We start from the raw sequence: 21,830 nt of genomic DNA, 5'->3' as shown, positions 1-21,830 counted from the left end.
ATTTATTTTTCCAATCCATGAGAAAGGAATGTCTTTCCATTTCTTTGTGTCATCTTCAATTTCTTTCAACAGTGTTTTATAGTTTTCAAAGTACAGTCATTTACCTCTTTGGTTAGGTTTATTCCTAGGTATCTTATTGTTTTTGGTCAATTGTAAATGGGATTGATTCCCTAATTTCTCTTTCTGCTGCTTCATTATTGGTATATAGAAATGCAACAGATTTCGGTACATTGATTTTGTATCCTGTGACTTTACTGAATTCATGTATCAGTTCTATCAGGTTTTTGGTGGAATCTTTTGGGTTGTCTATGTATAATATCATGTCATCTACAAATAGTGAAAGTTTGACTACTTCCTTGCCAATTTGAGTGCCTTTTAGTTCTTTTCGTTGTTTGATACTGGCTAGGACTTCTGGTACTATGTTCAATAAAAGTGGTGAGAGTAGACATCCCTCTCTTTTTCCTGACATTAGGGGAAAAGCTCTCAATTTTTCCCCATTAAGGATGAAGTTAGCTATGTGTTTTTCACATATGGCCTTTATTATATTGAGTAGGTATAGAGGTTCCCTCTAAACCTACTTTGTTGAGGGTTTTTATCATGAATGGATGTACTTTCTCAAATTTTTTTCTGCATTTATTTAAGTGATCATATGGTTCTTATTCTTTCTTATTGATATGATGTATGTATCACATCAATTAATTTGCGAATATTGAACCATACTTGCAATCCAGGGATAAATCCCTCTTGATCACGGTGAGTGATTTTTTTTAATGTATTGTTAGATTCAGTTTGCTAGGATTTTGTTGAGGATTTTGCATCTATGTTCATCAGAGGTATTGGCCTGTAGTTCTCTTTTTTTTGTGGTGTCTTTATCTGGTTTTGGTATCAGGGTAATGCTGGCTTCATAGAATAAACTTGGAAGATTTCCATCCTTTTCTATATTTTGGAATAGTTTGATAAAAATAACTATTAACTCTTCTTTAAATGTTTGGTGGAATTCACTCGTGAAGCCATCTGGTCCTGGACTTTTGTTCGTCGGGAGTTTTTTGATTACTGTTTCAATTTCTTAGCTAGTAGTCAGTCTATTCAAATTTTCTATTTCTTCCTGTTTCAGTTTTGGTAGGTTTTATGTGTCTCGGAAATGATCCATTTCTTCTAGGTTCTCCATTTTGTTGGCATACAGTTTTTCATAATATTCTCTTATAATTGTTTGTATTTCTGTGGTGCGGCTTGTTATTTCTTCTCTTTCATTTGTAAATTTATTTATTCGAGTCCTTTATCTTTTTTTTCTTAATAAGTATGCCTGGAGATTTATCTATTTTATTGAGTTTTTTCACAGAATTGGCTCCAGGTTTCATTGATTTACCCATTGCTTTTTTTCCCTATATCATTTATTTTTACTCTAATCTTTATTATTTCTTTCTCTCTGCTGGCTTTAGGTTTTATGTGTTCTTTTTTTTTTTTAGCTCCTCTAGGTGTAAGTTTAGGTTGTTTATTTGAGATTTTTCTTGCCTCTTGAGGTAGGCCTATATTTGCTATAAACCTCTCTCTTAGAACTGCTTTTGCTGTACCTGACAGATTTTGAACCATTGTGTTTTCATTTTCATTTGTTTTCATGTACTTTTTAATTTCTTCTTTTATTTCCTGGTTGACCCATTCATTCTTTAGTGGCATGCATATTATTTAACCTCCATGTATTTGTTGTCTGTCCAGATTTGTTTTTGTGGTTGACTTGTAGTTTCATAGCACTGTGGTTAGAAAAGGTGCACAATATGACTTTGATCTTGAATTTGGTGGCCTAATATGTGATCTATTCTGGAGAATGTTCCATGTGCCCTTGAAAAGAATGTATGTTCTGCTCCTTTAGGATGGAATGTTTTGAATATATCTGTTAAGTCCATATGGTCCAGTGTGTCATTCAAAGCCATTGTTTCCTTATTGATTTTCTGTATAAATGATCTGTTCACTGGTGTGAGTGGGGTGTTAAAGTCTCCTACTGTTATTGTATTATTATCAATTAGTTTCTTTATGTTTGTTATTATCTGTTTTATGTATTTGGATGTTCACATATTGGGTGCATAAATATTTACAATTGTTATATATTCTTATTGGAATGTCCCCTTTGTTATTATATAGTGGCATTCTTTGTCTCTTGTTACAATCTTTGTTTTAAAGTCTAGTTGTCTGATGTAAGTATTGCTACTCTGGCTTTCTTTTGACATCCATTTGCATGATAGATGTTTCTCCATCCCCTCAATTTTAATTCTCAGGTATCTTTAGGTCTAAAATGACTCTCTTGTAGGCAGCATATAGATGAGTCTTGTTTTTTTTTTAATCCATTCTGCCACCCTGTGTCTTTCTATTGGATTGTTTTTCCATTTCAAAGTAATTATTGATTCAAAGTAATTATTCAAAGTACTTATTGATGGTTATGTACTTATTGCCAGTTTTTACTTGTTTTATGGTTGTTTCTGAAGATTTTCTCTGATGTTTTCTTGTCTTTATTTCATGGTTTTCTGTTTGTCTTTAGTGATATATTTGGATTTCCTTCTCTTTATTCTTTGCATATTTATAGTGGGATATATGGTTATCATTAGTTTTGTATACAACATCTTATGCATATAGTGATCTATATTAAGTTGATGGTCATTTAAGTTTCAACCCATTTTTTACTCTTTGCTTCCCCACATTTTAACTAAAAGGTGTCATATTTTAAATCCTTTTATTTGTGAGTTCCTTGGCTGATTTTACAAAAATATTTATTTTTACTACTTTTGTGTTGCCTACCTTCATACTGTCACTTTTGGTCTTTCCTTTCCACTTAAAGAGTCCTCTTTATTTATTTATTTTTAAAGTTTATGTATTTATTTTTGAGAGAGAGAGAGAGCTAGCATGAGCTAGGGAGGGATGGAAGGAGGGAGGGAGGGAGGGAGGGAGAGAGAGAGAGAGAGAGAGAGATGGAGGGCGGGAGGGAGGGAGGGAGAGGAAGACTTCCAAGTAGGCTCCACCCTGTCAATGCAGATGCTGATATGGGGCTAGATCCCATGAACTGTAAGATCATGACCTGAGCTGAAATCAAGAGTCAGATGGTCAACCGACTAAACCATCCAGGCACCCCATGAGTTCTTTTTAATATTTCCTGCAGGGCTGGCTTAGTGGTCATGGACTCCTTTAGTTTTTGTTTGTCCAGGAAACTCTTTAGTTCTGCTTCTATTCTGAATGATAGCCTTTCTGGATAGAGTATTGTTGACTGCAGATTTTTCCCATTCAGTACTCTGAATATATCTTGCCACTCCTTTCTGGCTTGGAAAGTTTCTGTTGAAAAATCCCCTAAGAACCTTAAGGGGTTTCCCTTGTATGTAACTGTCTTATTTTGTCTTTCTACTTTAAAATTTTTTTTTCATTATCAATATTTTTTGCAATTTAATTATAATATGTCTTGGTGTGGATCTGCTTTTGTTGATTTTGTTGAGGATTCCCTTGCCTCCTGGATCTGGATATCTGTTCCCTTTCTCAGATTAGGGAAGTTTTCAGCTGTTATTTCTTCAAATGAATTTTCTTCCTCCTTTTCTCTCTCTTCTGGGACTCCTATAATGTGAATGTTATTGCATGAGTTCCCTAAGTGTTCTCTCATTTTGCATAATTCTTTTTTTCTCTCTTTTGTTCATCTTGATTACTTTCTATTTCTCTGTTTTCTAGATCATAAATCTGTTCCTTTCTTCTCCCAGCCTGCCATTCATTCCATCAAGCATGTTTCTCATTTCATTTATTGTGCCTTTTATCTCTGCTGTGTGTTAAGGGTCTCACTCATGTGTGCCACTCTTGTCTCAAGTCCATTGAGTATCTTTATGATCATTACTTTAAATTCTCTATCAGGCATGTTACTTATATCTGTTTTACTTAGATCTCTTGCCATGGCCTTGGCCATTTCTTTCATTTAGGACAAATTACTCTGTCTTCTCATTTTGTCTATGTCTCTGTGCCTACTTCTCTTTGTTAAGAAAGGTAGCTACTTCTGTTCTTGAGCATAATGGCCTTATGAAGAAGTACTCTCCTGGGTTGGGAGACATGGTACTGGCAGGGGTTTGGGCCAGTCTTCTGAGGGATAGGACCCACTGCACTGGGACTGAGGCAAGTGTGACTGGGGAAGGGAAGTTTCACCAGAGCATGGGGTGGGGATGCTTGGTATAAGCAAGTATGTAGTGAGTGTTAGTACTGTGTTTGTTCCTTCAGGTGGCCCTTTGCTTATGGTGAGGACAGGGGAGGGAAATGGTGCTGGCTAGTTTCTTTATTCCTGGAGGGGCATCTCCCTGAATGCTGCCTCTCTGGGACATGCTCAAGAAGAGCAAGTAACATTCCCACTGTGTGCCCCAGGTGCTGTAGAGATCATTGTTTCCACATTGTATGTCCATGGGCTGTTTCCCTGCCTTCTCTCCAAGAGCAGCTCCAGTGCCTCTGGGCTCTCCCCAAGCCAAATCTGCTCACCTTTAGAACTCTAGGCTTTAAGGCCTGCTGGTTGCAAGAGCTCATGAAATTCGCCCCCTTTGCTTTCCAAGCCAATTTGCTGTGGGGATTTGTCTTTCCTGTGTGGGCTTCCCTGTGTACTAGTTTGCCTTTCTGCCTTCTCTGCAACCAGGGCTCCCTCCCCATTGCAGCATCCATGATCCGTTTCTCTCCCAAACCACATTCCCATACTTACTATCTTCTTCGATGTGGCCTCTTCTCAACTTTTAGTTGTAGAGTTTGTTCTGTCAGTCTTCAGGTTGATTTATGGGGTATATGGGATGATTTGATAGTTATCTAGTTGTATTCATGGGGTGAGGTGAGCCTAAGGCTCTCCTACTCTGCCATCATCTTCTCTCCTCCCATTTACTTTTTATTTTTTGCTTTTATTTCCTTGCTGACCCATTCATTGTTTAGTAGCATGTTATTTAACCTCCATGTATTTGTGTTTTTTTCAGATGTATGTGTGTGTGTGTGTGTGTGTGTGTGTGTGTGTGTGTGTGGTTGTTAAATATAAGTGTGATTTTAATGAACATTTCCCTGGTGACTAACGAGTTTGAGTGCCTTTGCATGTATTCATTGACCATTTGGATATGGTCTTTTGTGAAGTGCTTCCTCAAGTCTTTTGTTCATTTCTAATGGGGATTTCTGTCTTTTTCTTGTGGACGTTTTAGAAGTTCTTTGTATGTTCTGCATATAAATCCTTTGTGAGCTAAGTGTGTTATACATATTTCTCACTGTCTAGTTTCGTTTTTGACTCTTTATATGCTCTTTTAGTTAAAAGAAGTTCTTACTCTCACTGTAGTCTGATTTATCAGTCTTTCCATTTTTGTTTAATACTTTTTATGTTCTATTTAAAAACTTCTGACTCTCTCAAAGTTGTGAAGATATTCTTCTATGTTTAGAATTCTGCTATCGTTTAGATTTAGATTTATAAGTTACCTGGAATTGATTTTTAGGTATGGTTAAGGTTTACTTTTGACTTTTTATGATACATGTATATATACAATCTACATAATATTTTGTTTACACCATTTACTGAAGAGACCATCTTATTCCACTGATCTGTGGTCCCCTTGTTTATAACACAAGTGCTTATATATTTCAAACAATGTCAGTTACACATTTTAAAGAGACAGTATCTGTCATTAACATCATCAGCCACATTCAGTACTCTGGCAACAGTAAATGTTAAAATGTTAACACTACTAACATTTTTAATCTTTCTTATATCAAGGTGACAATCTGATGAAACTTTTAACTCTATTTACAGGAACATGCACATTACACAAACATTTTTAATACAATTATACAGTTGTTTTTAGCATCCCAGTGTATGTTTTCTGATTTATGAACCCGAGTTATAATATCCTATGAATAAACGATCTCATATGACTATGTAACATGAAAATTAAAATGGAATCTTCAGAGAGAAAACCAATGGGTTTTTTGAGCTTTCATTCATATTTTTTCACAAAATATTTAACTTTGTGAGTGTTATACCTGCATTAAATACATTTGTATTTTTCAGCAAATAGCTATTGATATGTAGTATGCAAGTGGAACAAAGGAAAGAATGCTGAGTTTGGGGTCTAGTGTGAGAAACCAGACTTCAAACAAATAATGATTTATCTTTTGCAATAAAATGATATGAAAAAAGTGGAAGTTGCTTTAAGAATATGTTATTGGTAACCTAAACTAATTTGTGGATATTAGGGGAGAATGATGGGCAAGAGTCATGGAAGCTTGTATAAGAAAAGGACATTTTAGTTGAAGTCTGAATCATGGAATCACTAGTTAAATGGATAAGTAGAAGAGAAGAGCAAGCATCAGGAGAAGCAGCGTCAGGTGCAATGTCCATATGGCAGAGAAACCACGGTCAGTTTGAGACTGACTTTTTGGTGCACATAAAGCAAGGAAGTGTGGCACTTGGCAAGGTTGGAGTGGTGGACAAGACTGTGGCCTTTCTCTGAGAGCATTGGGAAGCTAGAGTGGACTGGGAAGACCAACATAGTCAAGAGAGGATGGTGCTTGCCTTTGGCTAGTGACAAGTGAGACAGTGAGCAGTTGTGGGATATGAAAGAGATGGAATCTTGAGAGGAGAACTTATAGTTTGATGACAAAGATTTGATATATGGGGAGAGGAAGAGGAAAGTCCCTAGGACTGGTTTCTAGGTTTTTGGTTTATACAACTAAATAAATGGGTAATTAATTTATTGAGATGGGTGCAACTGTAAGACATGCCAAGTGGACAATATCTTTTTTTCCTTTTGGATAGACAGGAATAGAGTGCAGAGAGCATGCATTCAGCTTTGGATTGGTTGAGTCTAAGCTGATTTAAGACATCTTCCTGGTGAGGTTGAGTTGACATTATGTTGATTGTTTTGGAGATCAGGGAAATGGCCTGGCTAGAGGGTTTACATTAGGAAGTTAGAGGAATTCAGATGGAACTTAAGGCTAAGTGTGGAAGAGATTGTCAAGGAAGGCCCTGCAGGATATATATTAAGAGAGTGGTCTTTATTTTTCTTGGTTCAAGTTGATTCTGTCTGAAATCAGGTAATTAAATATATTTTCACTCGAGAGAAAATATAACAGCCCTCTTGGTCACTGATAATTAATCAAGATTGATTAGCAGGCTAAGAGGCCTAAGCAGAGTTGTTGGAATTTCCTTCCATGAAGAAATTAAGAAATAGCAACTTTGGGAGTATATTTTACTAAAGCCATTAGAAAGAGAGATATCTTTTTTTCCCCTATAATCAAAATTTGACACCCTTTAAAGGATTATGGTAAGCATGGATTATTTGTGTAGAAAGATGTGTGTGTGCGTGTGTGTATGTATGTGTGTGCATTAAACTGAGTATTAAACATCTGCATATATATCTATAATACCTTGTCTTTAGCATTTCTCCATCAAAATTTTACAATCTTATAAATACAGTTTAATGCATTGATATAAATGTACTTACAAGATTAAATTTTCTAGCTGTTTCCAGAACTGGAAAAATGAGTCGTAAGAAAATGAGCCATAGGATAAAATGTGCTATTTCTTGGGTTATTATTGAAGAAGTTCAGAACACTGGTCATTAGGTATCTATGGAATTACTTTACCACATGACCCTGCAGCTGCTAAAGAAAAAAAATTGACATGGGGCAGCTTCACAGTTTTGCTTAAGGTTAATCCTACACTGTCCAGTGCCTGGCACGAATGATTTCATGTACTAGGTAAAAATTATTGCAAGCATTTCTCATCCATGGCACTATTGACATATTGGCTGGATAATTCTTTATTGTGTGCTGTCCTGTAAATTGGAAGATGTTTAGCAGCATCACTAACTCATATGCCATTTGATGCCGGTGACACACCTACCCTAGTAATGACAACCAGAAATGTCTCCAGATATTGCCAAATGTCCTCATGAGAGGGAGTAGTTTGGGGGAAGGGGCAAAAATACCTCTAGTTGAGAACCACTGATTTATTTAATGAGAAAGGCTTTCCTTTCTGATGGGGCTATTTTGAGTCCTTCTTATCTTTTTCACCTGTATCTGGGAAACTGGAAGGGTCTTAATCTCTGGACAGTATGACAGGAAGAGCCTGTTGGTCACCCTGTTGTCAGAGGCAAAGGCTGCAGGTCAAATCAGGTGCTGACAGGAACATTTACTGGGGGGTCGTGAGGCAGGGTTCAAGGCTGTGCATTGTCTGTTAGGCAGCCAGGGTTCAACAGGGGCACACACGCATGCCTACTTTATTTCCTCTAGGCTTTATGAAAGAAGGTTTTCACAAGATGACAGTGGAACCTTTGTGAGATATCTTAGCAGATAGGTCAGAGATCAACTCTAGAGGTTAAAAGTTGCCATTTAATTGACTCCTTTCTTTTTGGGTCAAATTACTTACAAAGAACAGTCTGAGGAATAAGGGAATGAAATTGCCATTTCATGAGCATGAAGTTGCCTTTGAAAACATACAGTTTAATGACCAAATAAAAAGTAGTTATGAACTTCAGTTTGAATTTGCTTATATATGTGACTAGTAATATTATCTGACATATTTCTATTCTGGCTAGTCTTGTAGACTGAGTATCTGAGCAGACATCTGCTATATAACATAAGGGTTCCGCAGTACTCAATTGAGGCTGCAAGTCTGTATAGTCCCTCCGCTTTATACATATATATCCTTCCTGTAAGAGTTACATTGAAGAAGACAACGTGTATGCCTGTAGGTTAAGGATGGTTTCTTAGAATATCTCTGTCTGGAGGAAGAAGACAATCTGCTCTTCACCAGCATTTATTTTGGGTATCTTTGACCATAGCTAATATCAAACTTCCTTGCATAGCTCTAGAAAACAGCTGAACTGGCTCCTGGTATGACATGACTTGACATAGGATAGCAGCCAAGTGGAAATGTATATTGTTATGACAATAGAGAGATATAAAATCATGCTGGCTGCCAGCAGGAGTGGAAACCTAGTAACCTAAATGAACTCAACCAGAAATCCATTAAAAGATTTAATTTTTGGTCCATTCAGCTATTGATTATATTTATAGTGTTGGAGCAGCAGCAGTGGCAATATCAAAAGCAGCAGTGAAAGCCTGAGTAGAATTATTAAGAGGAATTAACTACTGTGTAAAGTGAGTCAGCTATGAAGGGGTTAGAACAACTAGAACAATGATTTTCTGAAAGGGCTGATTTATTCCCTGTGCAATGAAAAAAAATAGGTTTCTACAGATTGTTCATGTCAAAACATCAGAATATAACAGGTGTCTCAACATCTGAATGCACTGTGATGTTCAACAATTTTTGCCTTTCAAGAAAAATGAAAAACAAATGAACAATAAGTTCATGTACAGTAGACCATGAGATCTTTCATGTTGGAGAGGCTGGGTGGGGTACAAATACTGCATGAAATAGGAGTGACAATATGTAGTTATTGCAAGGCTCAAATTTACATTCAGAGTATTAAACATAGTAGAACCTATTCCTGGTAAACTCAGCTGTGTCGTATTATTTGTATTGTAACAGAGAAACTTGTCTCTTTGTTTTTTTTTCCTTTTCCAGTCCTGTACTGTAAGCAGGCTGTAACTAGCTTTAAAACAAAATCCATAAACAAGCAAACAAAGTTCAAGCCCTTTATTTCAAGAAATGGAAAAACAGGATTATGAAAGATTCTCACTATCATTTGAGGTATTGAAAATAGAGAAGCATGGGTAGAATTCCATAAAAATCCCTTTCCAGATTTATGGAAGAAGTCTTAAAACATTCATAGAACTTATTTTTACATTTCTTTTCTTTTCACTAAGAATAAAACACAGAGAGAATCCAACTGTTTGGGCTTTGTGAGGACCATACTCTTGTTAGTTATTGTAGAGAAAGTAGGAAAGAAAAAAGTCTCATGTGATTGTGATATTTTATTTTCAGTGACTCTTAGACAGGGAAAGTTTTGTCTTTGTCTTTCGCTAGGTGTAATTGGAAACAAAGCAGAAACACACCATCTACAAGCCACTGAACTTTGACAGAGTTTATTTTTTGTACAGATGAGGTTTATCAATCTTTGACCCAAATATAGAACAGATTTTTATAATGAACTATGTATTTTTTATTAATTTTCAAATAAATGTTATTAGCCACTAGATATAAAACAAAATTAATTCTGAGGTTCAGCTCAAACTAGTTGGCCTTCTGCAATACCTGCCTTGGGTCTGGAAGCAGAAATGACAATGACTCTACTCTCTGGTAGATACATCCTGGTGCGGCTCGTTCTATTGGCCTTGGCTATATTCTAATGGTGTAAGTAACAGCAATAGTCATAGGGGGAATCTTTTCCTTTACAGAGACTACAGATTTTCTCATCATTAATTATTCTCTCAAATAAAGTGAGGACATTTATAGACACAATGAAATGAAAGAGTTTTATTTTGAAAAGTAGGATTGAAACTGAATATTAAAGTTGAAGAGACAGATTTTCTGGATTTAAATGATGACTTTGCCACTTGTAAGTCCTAAGATCATGGAACATTTTTTTTCTCTTTTCTGTATCTTTATTATTTTTGTCTTTAAAATGAAGATAATAGCTCTACTCAAATTTTAGGGTTATTGTGAACATGAAATATGTGAGTTCCGCCCCCCCCCCCCCCGGCATATTGTACATGCTTAATAGGAACTAAATATTATTATTTGCCATTCTTATGTCATTTGTTCATAGTTTTCGAAGAGAACTAGATTTTAAGTGCCTGGGTGGAAACATAATGGAAAGCTGTGATTCCTCCTGACTCTTGAACCAAGATGAAAATATGAGAGAAAACTAAGATGTGTTTAGGGTTTGCTGTCACCAGACATTTTGACCTGTATTATTTCATTTAATCCTTACATAAAGAGTAGGGGGAAGATTTTATCACCCATGTATAGATGAGAAAATGCTCAAAGTGAGAGAAGTTTTAAGTTATTAAAATTCACACATATGGGGTGCCCGGGTGGCTTAGTTGGTTGTGTCCGACTTTGGCTCAGGTCATGATTTCATGGTTCATGGATTCATGTTGGTTCTGCACTGACAGCTCAGAGCTTGGAGCCTGCTTCAGATTCTGTGTGTCCCATTCTTTCTGCCCCTCTTCCACTCCTACTCTGTCTCTCTCTGACTCTCAAAATTGAGTAAATGTTACAAAAATCTCTCACATAGTAGCAGAACAGGTTGAATCCAAGTATGCTGAACAAAGTTTTTTTTTTCCACTTCATTACCAGTGCACACTTTCCACAGTGCTCTGTTGTCTTGGAATGTCAAGTCTCTCCAGAAGTGTTCTAGTCACAAAGCCACCCCAGCAGGGATAGCCCCTGGCTACAGTAATCCAGAGAAGTCCCAGGGATGAAACTGATAGATGTGACTTAAATGGAGGTGCTTACTTTCTCATCTTCTCCCTTTTTAGGTTCCAGACCATATCTGAATTCTTGGCAAAACTCTAAGGCAGCAGTGCCCTTCAGTCAGAGCTCAAGGGCTAGTATATCCAAGGCTCATCATTTATTTTGAAGTTCTTAGATCTAAATAAGTCTTATGTGATTCTATAGGATGTCTTGCAAAAGATAGTAGGGTGTGACTTGGTTAGTTTAAGAAAAATGGAGGTAGGGCCATACTAGATGGGACTGGGGAATGTTCTTAATGCACTCAAATCTGATTGCTTGAAGGTGGCTACATGCAATGAAGAAGGTCCTTAGGCTGCATTTGAACACAGAGAGACTACTGTCATTAATATGAATGTCTTCCAGGACCCAGAAAATGGGAATTGGTATCATGCAAACCACTTCTTAACCATCTCTGGGCTAGAAGCAGAAATAGAATATGCAGTCAGTTTGAATGTGACTTTTATTGTCCATGAATTAATTTTACAAATCCTCCTCACTGTTCAGGTGAGCCTTCTTTCCTCACTAATCTTTATGTACTCTTCCTGAAGATGTATGCTCTCTTGAAATGATAACTATTCTTTGGTCAAGTAGCTGCATTATTCTGCCAAAAGCAACAAAAACTAGCTTCTGAGAAGGAACGCCCACACACCAGTATATTTATTTTAATCTGTTTTTGAGAGTGTTGGGAATTTCTCTTAGGATCTACAATGTATTACCAGTAGAAATATCACATACGTAAGTAATGGCAGTAAAGTATGAAAACATAGCAAAAAGGAACATTTTAATAGTGTAGACCATGGGTGTGAGGAAAGAGCCAGTATTTCTACATTCTGCTAGGCAAAATCATCCTTTGAATATAGAATTGTATAAGACTAAGTTTTGAAATCAGGATCATTCAAATTTGTGTGTTTTATTTTGAAATTGTTCATGGATCATTTCCGAGAAATATATTAAATGATGGAAAGATTAATGCTGTAGAGAGTTTTTAAGGGTTTTATTTCTGTATTGACTGATATGCTCTTAGTCTTGAATGATATTGATCCATATTTAATAGGGAAGTGAGTATATTCTTTCTCAGAATACTTCAAGTTGAGTATTAGCAATTTAAAAAAAGCAAGTGTACAGATAATGTCTTTTACATCAACCACAGGTGTATTGTTTCAGGTGTTAAATGATGGATTAAAGAAAGAAATCAGTAAAAGCAGGTGTGCAGGTACCCTCTTTTTCACAAGCTAAAATGACATTTAAATTTAGAGACTTATTGAACATTTGAGGAAATACGCATGCCTTTTTTATATTCTCTCTCTCATTTTAAAGTAACAGCATATTGGGTTTCCTTACCTAAGCACTAAATAAGTCCAAGGGAAATAATCAACTGTTTTTATTTCCAAATATTGCATCAAGTTTTATATGTGCATATATACAGAATTGTCTTTTAACATATGAAAGTTTAAAATTAATTAGAAGTGAATTGCTCTTCCAAACTACATTTATTATGGTCAAGCGAATTCAATACTTCTAAATCATAAAGCTTTCACATTTGGATCATCCCATCTGCAGATAGAGTACTGCTTTGAAATAAATAAAGTTGACTTCTAGTGCAAACGTGGCTGCAGAAGTCAGCATTTTCACCCCTCTCCTGCAAATCATAAAAAGAACAATAAGAAGAAAGGAAAACACACCACAGGTTGGTCAACAGTCATCTGGGGCAATTTCAGCAGAAAGATTGGAAGTGAGCACTGAATATATTTTGCTCTAGAACAAAGATTATACTAAATGCGGAGATGAGAAGGATGGTATAGAATCTAAGTCTCATTTGTTATCACAAAGGAAGAATGATTTCACTTAAAAGCATTGAGAGAGGAAGGACAAAGAAAGTGGGGAACCTGTGTTTGATAACGGCTTCATTTGTAATAACTGAGAGTCAAACTTTTATTGAAAGTTGGAAAATGTCTTAGATTGAACTATATGGAATTATCATTTTATAATCCCCAAACAATTGAATACCAGAAATCTCATATAGTTCAAATCATATCTAAGGCGCTCTTAATTGTAAAATGCTCTATTTTGAGATCAACCGCTAAGTAAGAAAAAAAATACACTGCCAATTATAGCTGTAACTTATCCTTGATTGTAGGGTGCATTTCAATTTTAGACACATTAATATGTGAAAACTGGGCTTCTTCTGTTCTGTGAAATGGGGTAAGAGAAGAATAAAGCATATGTAATAGCTGAAGTAAAGCGTATTGTACTAAAATTACATGATAGAAAGGAAAATGCTATTTTCTTCATTTCCTGTAATAGAAAATGCTACATAAAAAAAAGTAGCACTATGGGTATATATGCATAAATTATAAATAATTATAATGATAACCATTCCATCAAAACTACTATACTTTCTAAATACCAGAAGAGCTAAACATACTGTCTATAGTAACATGAACAGAAAATGTAAAATGAATTAAATAACAAAGAAGTTTATTTCTTACTCGTGTAATAGACCAAGTTACATACTCTTGGCCTTCAAGGGCTCTCCTAAAGGCAGTAATTCAGGCACTCTGTCTCCTTTAATTTTGTGATTGTATCTCTTCAAGCTTCATTATCACCTGCCACCAACCAACAAACAAAGAAGGACTAAATAGCAGATGCAAACTCTTCTTAAAAGCCTAACCAGAGGAAGGTCATGTTTTTTCACATTCTGTTGGCTTGAAATTGCATCACTGGGCATACCTATCTGCAAGGGGGCCTGGAAAGTATGCAGAGCTGACCTAGGCTCTCAGGAAGAAGAGGAGGCAGGAGGGGTGCCTGGGAGGCTCAGTCAGTTAAGCATCCAACTTTGGCTCAGGTCATGATCTCACAGCTCCTGAGTTCAAGCCCCATGTCAGGCTCTGTGCTGACAGCTCAGAGCTTGGAGCCTGTTTCAGATTCTGTGTCTCCCTCTCTCTCTGTTCCTTCCCTGCTTGCACTCTCTCTCTGTCTCAAAAATAAATAAACATTAAAAAAATTATTTTTAATTTATTAAAAAAAAAAGAAGAGGAGATAGGATTTAGTGAATATTTTATGCTCTCTGCCACAGCCTTCAACCCAAAAAGTCAGGGAGGTGATAACAAAGTCACCTGAGGAAAATTACAAAGAGAGAATAGATGAAAGATGAAAGCAATTCATGAATTTGGAAATAATTGTAGAACTAATTAATAAACCCTCTGAAGCAGAGAAAGTTGTATTTTCTGCTACCATTTAAGCTAAAAAAAGAGTGAATAATGAAGGATGTATGTTTGCATTACTTGTATAAACATAAGCAGTGCTGGAAACATAAATGTAAAGCCAATGGCAGTTGTTGCTGTACATAATTGAAGGAATGGGAATGGGGTGAGGGGACAAGGTGGTAGGGGGTCTTCTTATTGCGTTTTTATATTCTTTTAATTTTTGAGCTGTGCTAACATGCCACTTATTTTTTTAAATAACATTAATATGAACTACAAAGAAATGAAGGGAAAATATTAATTAAGGGAATTTGAATTTGCAAACTTGAGTTCCGGGGTTACTTTCCATAACAGATTTTGAGGAGGAGGAAACATTTTTTACTAGGCGCCTTCCAAGTAATCAGCTAATGAGGTACTATTGTTACAAGTAGCATAGATATTGTAACAGTGAGACAATTCACATAAAAACTCCTAAGCATAGATGATTTTCACACAGCAAAATGATGGTAGCCAGTGATATTTGGCACAACAAATGGTGACTATGCTTCCACAGTTTGGTCTTTGGTGGATTGTCTCCCTAGGGCACTATTGAGAATTATTATACTCTTATTTTCATAACTAGCTAACACATTATGTGATGGGATTTTCTTGCTTTGTAGCAGTGCAAGTCCAGAAAATAGGAGCTCCTGATCTTGATATTTTATTCCCTGAAGTGATTCTATTAAACTTCTTTGATGACACAAAATATGTCTAATTAATTCTTATTTCCCCAGTATGTGAAAAATCTCAGGTTCTGAATTAATACTGAATAATTATAGTGAAATGTGGTGTCCTGTGGGCAATAATTCAACCACAGGGTAAAACCAACTATATCAGTTTTTTGGGAGGCAGTAGAGAAATCCTAGTGACTTATAAGGAACTTTGGGTACATTGTTTCCATGTTCTTCTGGGAAAAAAAGGGAGAAAATGACTCAATCAATACTAGAACTCTGTGTCATCTAGAGTTGCCTTGTTAACAATCACGAGGGAATGATTGAAGACTAAAGACAATTATCAAGGAGGTAGTCAATGGGTAAAAAAGAGGCAAGTAGCAAGAAGTACTCTAAAAGTACATTCTAAATTGTTTCTGTTCTTTACACTGTACTCACCTTTGATCCGACTTTGCCCTGTAAATATCTCAAGATACTGAAGGAAGAGAAGGAAGGGATATTTCAAATAATTCATTTTTTTGTTTTGGACTTTTCTTCCCCACCTTTGTTTTCTTTCTCATATAAGCAACAAGACTTTCTTCTTAACTTGAATGTCTTTTAAAAAATTACCCAGAGTGACAAGTGAAAGAAGAATTTTTGTGAAGGAAGTGAGTAGCTCAGAGTCAGTATTCTCCAACAGTTTGAGTGAATACAGCCCTCCACAACATGGTCTTATATGACCTACTCAGGTATGTCTGTGCCTGTGGGGTTAATTCCTCCAGATGACTTTCTGTTGATTCATATGAGTGGTTTACTAGGGACAGTCACAATACCTCCAGCTTTGTGGTCATGACTCTTATTTGGGAAAACAGTACATGGACAGACACTACTGAGGTTCCATGCTGTTTGAGGCCAAAGCAAAAGAAAAAGACCAATAATTGTGCACTTCTCCATCCCTTTGGCTTTGATAAACTGCCATTAAGGTAGGGGAGGGAGAGCCAAACTGAACTCAACTCTTCTCTTCTCTTCTCTTCTCTTCTCTTCTCTTCTCTTCTCTTCTCTTCTCTTCTCATGGCTGTTTGTTCCTTGGCCTTAGATTTAAATATGAGTCCTTGACTTTGAGGACAAGGCAAAAGGAAGTGTCCTCTTGGTTCTAGGCCTCCTGGAGTAGTAATTTTGAGGAGGAAGTTTCCTTTATTTTTGAAGATGCTGCTGAGTTTCTCATAATTCTTAAGTTTATGAGAAGTCTGAGAATAATTAGGGTGGCTGTGTGTCCTGATTTGCCTGTGACAGTCTTAGATTATGCCTGTTATTGTAGCATGATTATAAACAGCACTTTCTTTTATTCTCCGGTGTAGTTTGCATGGTCGATTATATGGTCTCTCTAGGAATTACCAGTTTTGAGACTTGGAAATTCCATTTGTGAGACTAGTAAACAACATATGTAAGTCCCGTTTTCTAAAAACCAGGTGAATAAGTGGATCTCCATAGACCTGATGGGAGTAGACCTCTGGCATATGTATTTATTTAATAATGTGAATGCAATAAAAAGAAATACAGCATTATGTGGCTGTATTTTTCTATGAGTTTAACATATCACACATAAAACAATACAAGTCATTCAGAATTAGACGGTTTCTGTAATTCCTACGAAATCTATTTTAAGCAGAAGACATGGTGATGTAAAGTGTTTTCTTCTTTCTGAGCCTCTGTAGTAGGGTGAGGCAAGGAAGGTGGCCAGAGTGCAAAATTTAAGGCACTCACTTTCAAATGCATGCAAGTACCAACTGTGAACTTATGTTTGTTGAAGAATATTGACTTGCGCTTCAAGACAAGCTTCAAACTTTATCTACTGTAAGGCTTCATAAACTTTGTATGTCTCCCTATACTTACCTCAAACTGGGTTATTGCCTTTCATATGTCTTCTGATTGCATCTTGTGCAAACAAACCACTGTTGTATTGTGGTGAAAAGGGGTGTGTGTGTGTGTGTGTGTGTGTGTGTGTGTGTGTGTTAATTGTTTTGTGTTTTCATTCCTTGAGGATAGAGACCACATTGTACTCATTTTTATATCCAGAACACCTGTGAGTGGACCTAATGTAGATCATGTGTTCAGTGTTTATTGAACTGTAACAAGAAAATGAATTATAAGCAAGTCATTGATTCTATTAATTAAAATTCTTCTAAGTTTTTTATTACACCCTCAAAGAATTTATTTCAATAACAATAATAATAAAAGCTAACATTTTCTGACCTTAATAATCAAATGGTTCAAACCCAAGTTTTGAGATATTTAATACTTCTATATAGAAAGAAGCCTGAAGAAATAATGAAATTTACTGAGTTTTCATGGAACCTGCAGAGATGGATTCTCTTTGGGATATCTTCTGAACACTTCTTCTGTTCCAGTGAGAAATAACATAAAGTAGTCTTTATTGTGGAGTGTTGACTTCTGACTCATTCAAGTGAATAGACTAGACTTTTATTCCTCTTTTGCTTTGCTTCTTTCCTGAGGAAAAATGCTATTTTGGGGAAATTTTTAGGAACATGCCAAGTAAATACGGTAAAAGCCACATATATGCAAGGTCAATAAATCATTTCAAAACTCAGTTTTTGAGGGTCTGTGATGTCTATTGAATTAAAATATCTTTTCATTTCTATATTTGAAATATGACTAATTAGATGCATCAAAGCAGTATAAAATCAAGCTGGATATACTTGGTAGGGAGAATGGTTTGATTCAATTTTAAGTCCTTGATTAACATTTGAGTTTCTTCCTTAATATAGAGACAGACAAGACACAGTGTGAAACCATAAGCTTGGAAAGAAAAAAAAAGATCACAAAGAAGTTAACTTTCAGGATTTCTATAATCATCTTATATTAATATAATCCCACACCCCTACCGCACATTTAGCAATGAGTTTCTGACTAGGAGTTAAAGCAGTGAGTTGCATAATTGCATATTATATTGAATGAGCTTGGGACAGTTCAAGTGGAAGTGAATCACAAAGCCTCAATTATCCAGATTGATTCTCCTGATGAAGACCAATTCACTGGATAATTGTGCACTTCTCCTTCCTTTTGGCCTGATAAACTCCCATCTAGTTAGGGGAGGGAGAGCCAAATTAATTTTTTTTGGTGGCTGTTTGTTCCTTGGTTTTAGATTTAAATATGAATGCTTGGCTTCAAACAATGCCTATTTGAACTTGTAAGATAGCTGGAAACTATTGGATTTTGCTCACCAGAAAAATTGTTTTGAGTCTTGTTCAACGTGGTTGGAATGATCTTCATGGGCCTGTTGTTAGCTGGTGCACCACTGTATTATGCATGATCCCTCAACTGTTCTTTGTATGAAAAGGCTGTAGACTGCTCCATTAGTGATTCCCCATTTGTGTTCAGTGTACAATTTTTCTTTTCTTTTTAAGTTTACTTACTTTGAGAGAAAAGAGAGAGAAAGTGCACAAGAGGGGCAGAAACAGAGAGAATGGGAGAGAGAAAATCCCAAGCAGGCTCTATGCTGTCAGTGCAGAGTCTGATGTGGGGCTCAAACTCACCAACCATGAGGTCGTGACCTGAGCCAAAGTTGGATGCTTAAGTGACTGAATCACCCAGGCACCCCATGTTTGCAAGTTTTCTATAACATTTCTACTCAAGCATAATTTTTTCCATAATATTAATACCCAACATTCATGATAAGGTATCAGGGATGAATAACATATGTAATGTAGTTGTGTGTAGTGTTTAAATATTTAAATTATCAAAAGCTAAAAAGTTGTATGGAAATATTTCTTCAGTGAAACTACGCACTCAGTGGATGTATTTTCTCAGCAATGTGAAGTTTTTATAACATAGATTTATTGTACCAAAAGTAAATGCAAAACTGGAACTTAAAAGAACAAGACCTTATACAAAATATTTATAGTTTTAAAATAAATATTCTCATTAGTTTTGCTGTTTGAAACATTAATTATATTGGGGAAAGATGAATTGGTTTTCATTCCTTATATATCACTAACTTCGGAAGACGTAAAATCTTTATTTACCAATTCATTTGAATAGCACTGAGAATCCTTGTATCTTGGTACTAGAATGTATAAACATATAAAAGTAAGACAAGAGAGATATTCATACAATTCTCCGCTTATAGTAGGAGCTATGTGTGTTAGGGAAGAGAGGATTAGAGACAAGGATTTGAGAACTGACTTTTAATTCCAACTCTGCTATTGCATCAGCTGTGCTAACCAGTGATTTTATTCTACTCATTTCTAGTATGGTGATCATATCTGCCCTGCCCACCTCAAAGGCTTTTGTGATGATAAAAATAAGTTTGTAAAGATGCTTCACAAACTATCACTCTATAAATTTAGATACTGTTGTTTTATTCAGTTTTGCACTATACAGTTGAGCCCCCATTGATTGATTATGGATTCATAAATTTCTAGGTATTTATTGAGAAAGCCTCGAGTGAAAACAAGACAGTTTCATCCTTTTTCTTAGATGTGGTAAGATTAAGACTTGGGAGAAAGCTTAGAAAACAATTTTGAAAAGTCATTGCCTCCAAGAACATACACATTGTAAAGAAAAAAAAAAAGATGATTCTTGAAATCTAGTTCACTAGGATAGCTAGCTATGTGTCAGTTAACCAAATCATGTACACTAGATTGTAGTGATTCTGTTGGTGGTCACAAAAATAGACATAATGACTATTTAGCTAAAGGGAGCAAACATATTCAATGAGGTACTATTGAGGCTATGAGTTTCTGCACACCTTGGAGGGAAAGTGAGAAAAGGGTTCAACTTGTCTTTTAGCCTACAGAGATTTAAGCACAAAAATGAATGTCAGAGATCAACTGATGAAAGAAACATCTCTCCTTATATTTTTCCTTCTCTGTCTTGAATAAATTAAATTTCATATAGACCATTATTTTTAGTGAAAGTTCTACTATTTTTAAATGTAGACCTAATTTTTTAAATTAAAATAATGCATCTCAACAGATTGCTGAAATGCTACCTAAAACTAATTAGTAACACAACTGGATTAAGATTTTTCTGTAATCATTATAACCTTTTTCTGAATGTGCACTTTTAATAAATTTGATTTAATTACTGGATTTCCATAAAATTGTCTGTTATATTTTGGTGCAGTGCTCTATATGCAAGATTCCATTGCTAACACTTTTGCATAGTGAATATAAATTCAGAGTGACAGTAAGCATTATGGATATTTGTTAAACCTGGAAAATTGATTCTTGACTGATGCTATTTAACTTTGGTTTGAAATAGTAATACTTTGCAGGAAAATCTTGCACATCTGTGCTACAATGGTGGAGGAAAAGTACTGTTAAACAAATATTAGCATTACAAATCATCAGCGTTATCTGTGTGGTAGGGTATGTGTCTACCTTTACATAGGTAATATTTGTAAGAAGTTTTTGATTTAATGAGTTTTTGTTATTTCATCTCATCAGATATAATGCAAATTTCATTAATCTATAAGGGGTCAATCAACTTCCCACAATCCTTTTCCTGGCATTTTACAACACCCAGTATTATGTTAGTAGGAAACATGACGGGATTATTTAAATATGGATGAACTCTATTATTTCCCTTTAGCAAATAATATCAGGGAATGAGCATTTGTAATTGGGTGTCTAGTATAGCTGAACTTCTATAGCAAATACTGAAGAGAGTGTATAGAAAGCTATGAATCATTTTTTTTTATGAAGTTAGAATTGTAATGGACAAAGAACTACCCTGGTTGCAAGGGTAATGACATTACAAAAATTTAGTGTGTGATTTGGAATCATCCTTTTAAATTTCATAAAGTAGCTTATTAAAACAAGAACAACTTCTTTTAATCCAGTGCTCCTTTTTCTCCTTCAGTTCAACACTCACTGGTTCTTGTCTAATTCTCCCACATTTTGCTTTGTGGTGCCTTGATATGTTATTCAATTAATTTTTAGATCTCCATTGTGTGTTCCTAAAGATGCACAAAACTCATTTTATTAAAGCATTAAGTTATTTCCAATTTAGCCTGAAAATGTAGGATTCAATTTGTTTTTTTACCTATATCAGTTTACATTCTTCACTAGACCATGTTTACTTGTAGATTATTAATAGAAATATATACTTTCAAGTAGAGACTGCCAACTTTGATGGCAAGAGAAGCAAGCAAATCACGCCTGAATTCATTGTAGTAGGACCCATGTTTAGGTATCATCAATGATGGCAGAAGGGAAGGCACAAGGAGATAGAACAGCTTGGGATGTAGGAGAATTTAGTTAGTCGGTATTTAATTTTTTCCCCCCTTGAATGTCTCAGTATCTTTTTAACACAGCAATTTGTAATCTTAGTTTAAACACTTTCAATTTGAAGCTCTAATTATAGTTTATATAATTCATGTTTTCCAAAGAACGCGGTTTCTTTTTACATAGAAACATTTGCGTATTTCTTTCAGATGTTTAAATATTTCAGCATTGGTAATAGGGAAAAAATCCTTATAATAGCCTTATAATAGGCTTGTTGAATGGAATGGAAACCACATATTAG

This window comes from Panthera onca, chromosome A1 (genome assembly GCF_046562875.1).
Source record: "Panthera onca isolate mPanOnc1 chromosome A1, mPanOnc1 haplotype 2, whole genome shotgun sequence".
Lineage (NCBI taxonomy): Eukaryota > Metazoa > Chordata > Mammalia > Carnivora > Felidae > Panthera > Panthera onca.
Note: the sequence above shows the minus strand (reverse complement) of the source record.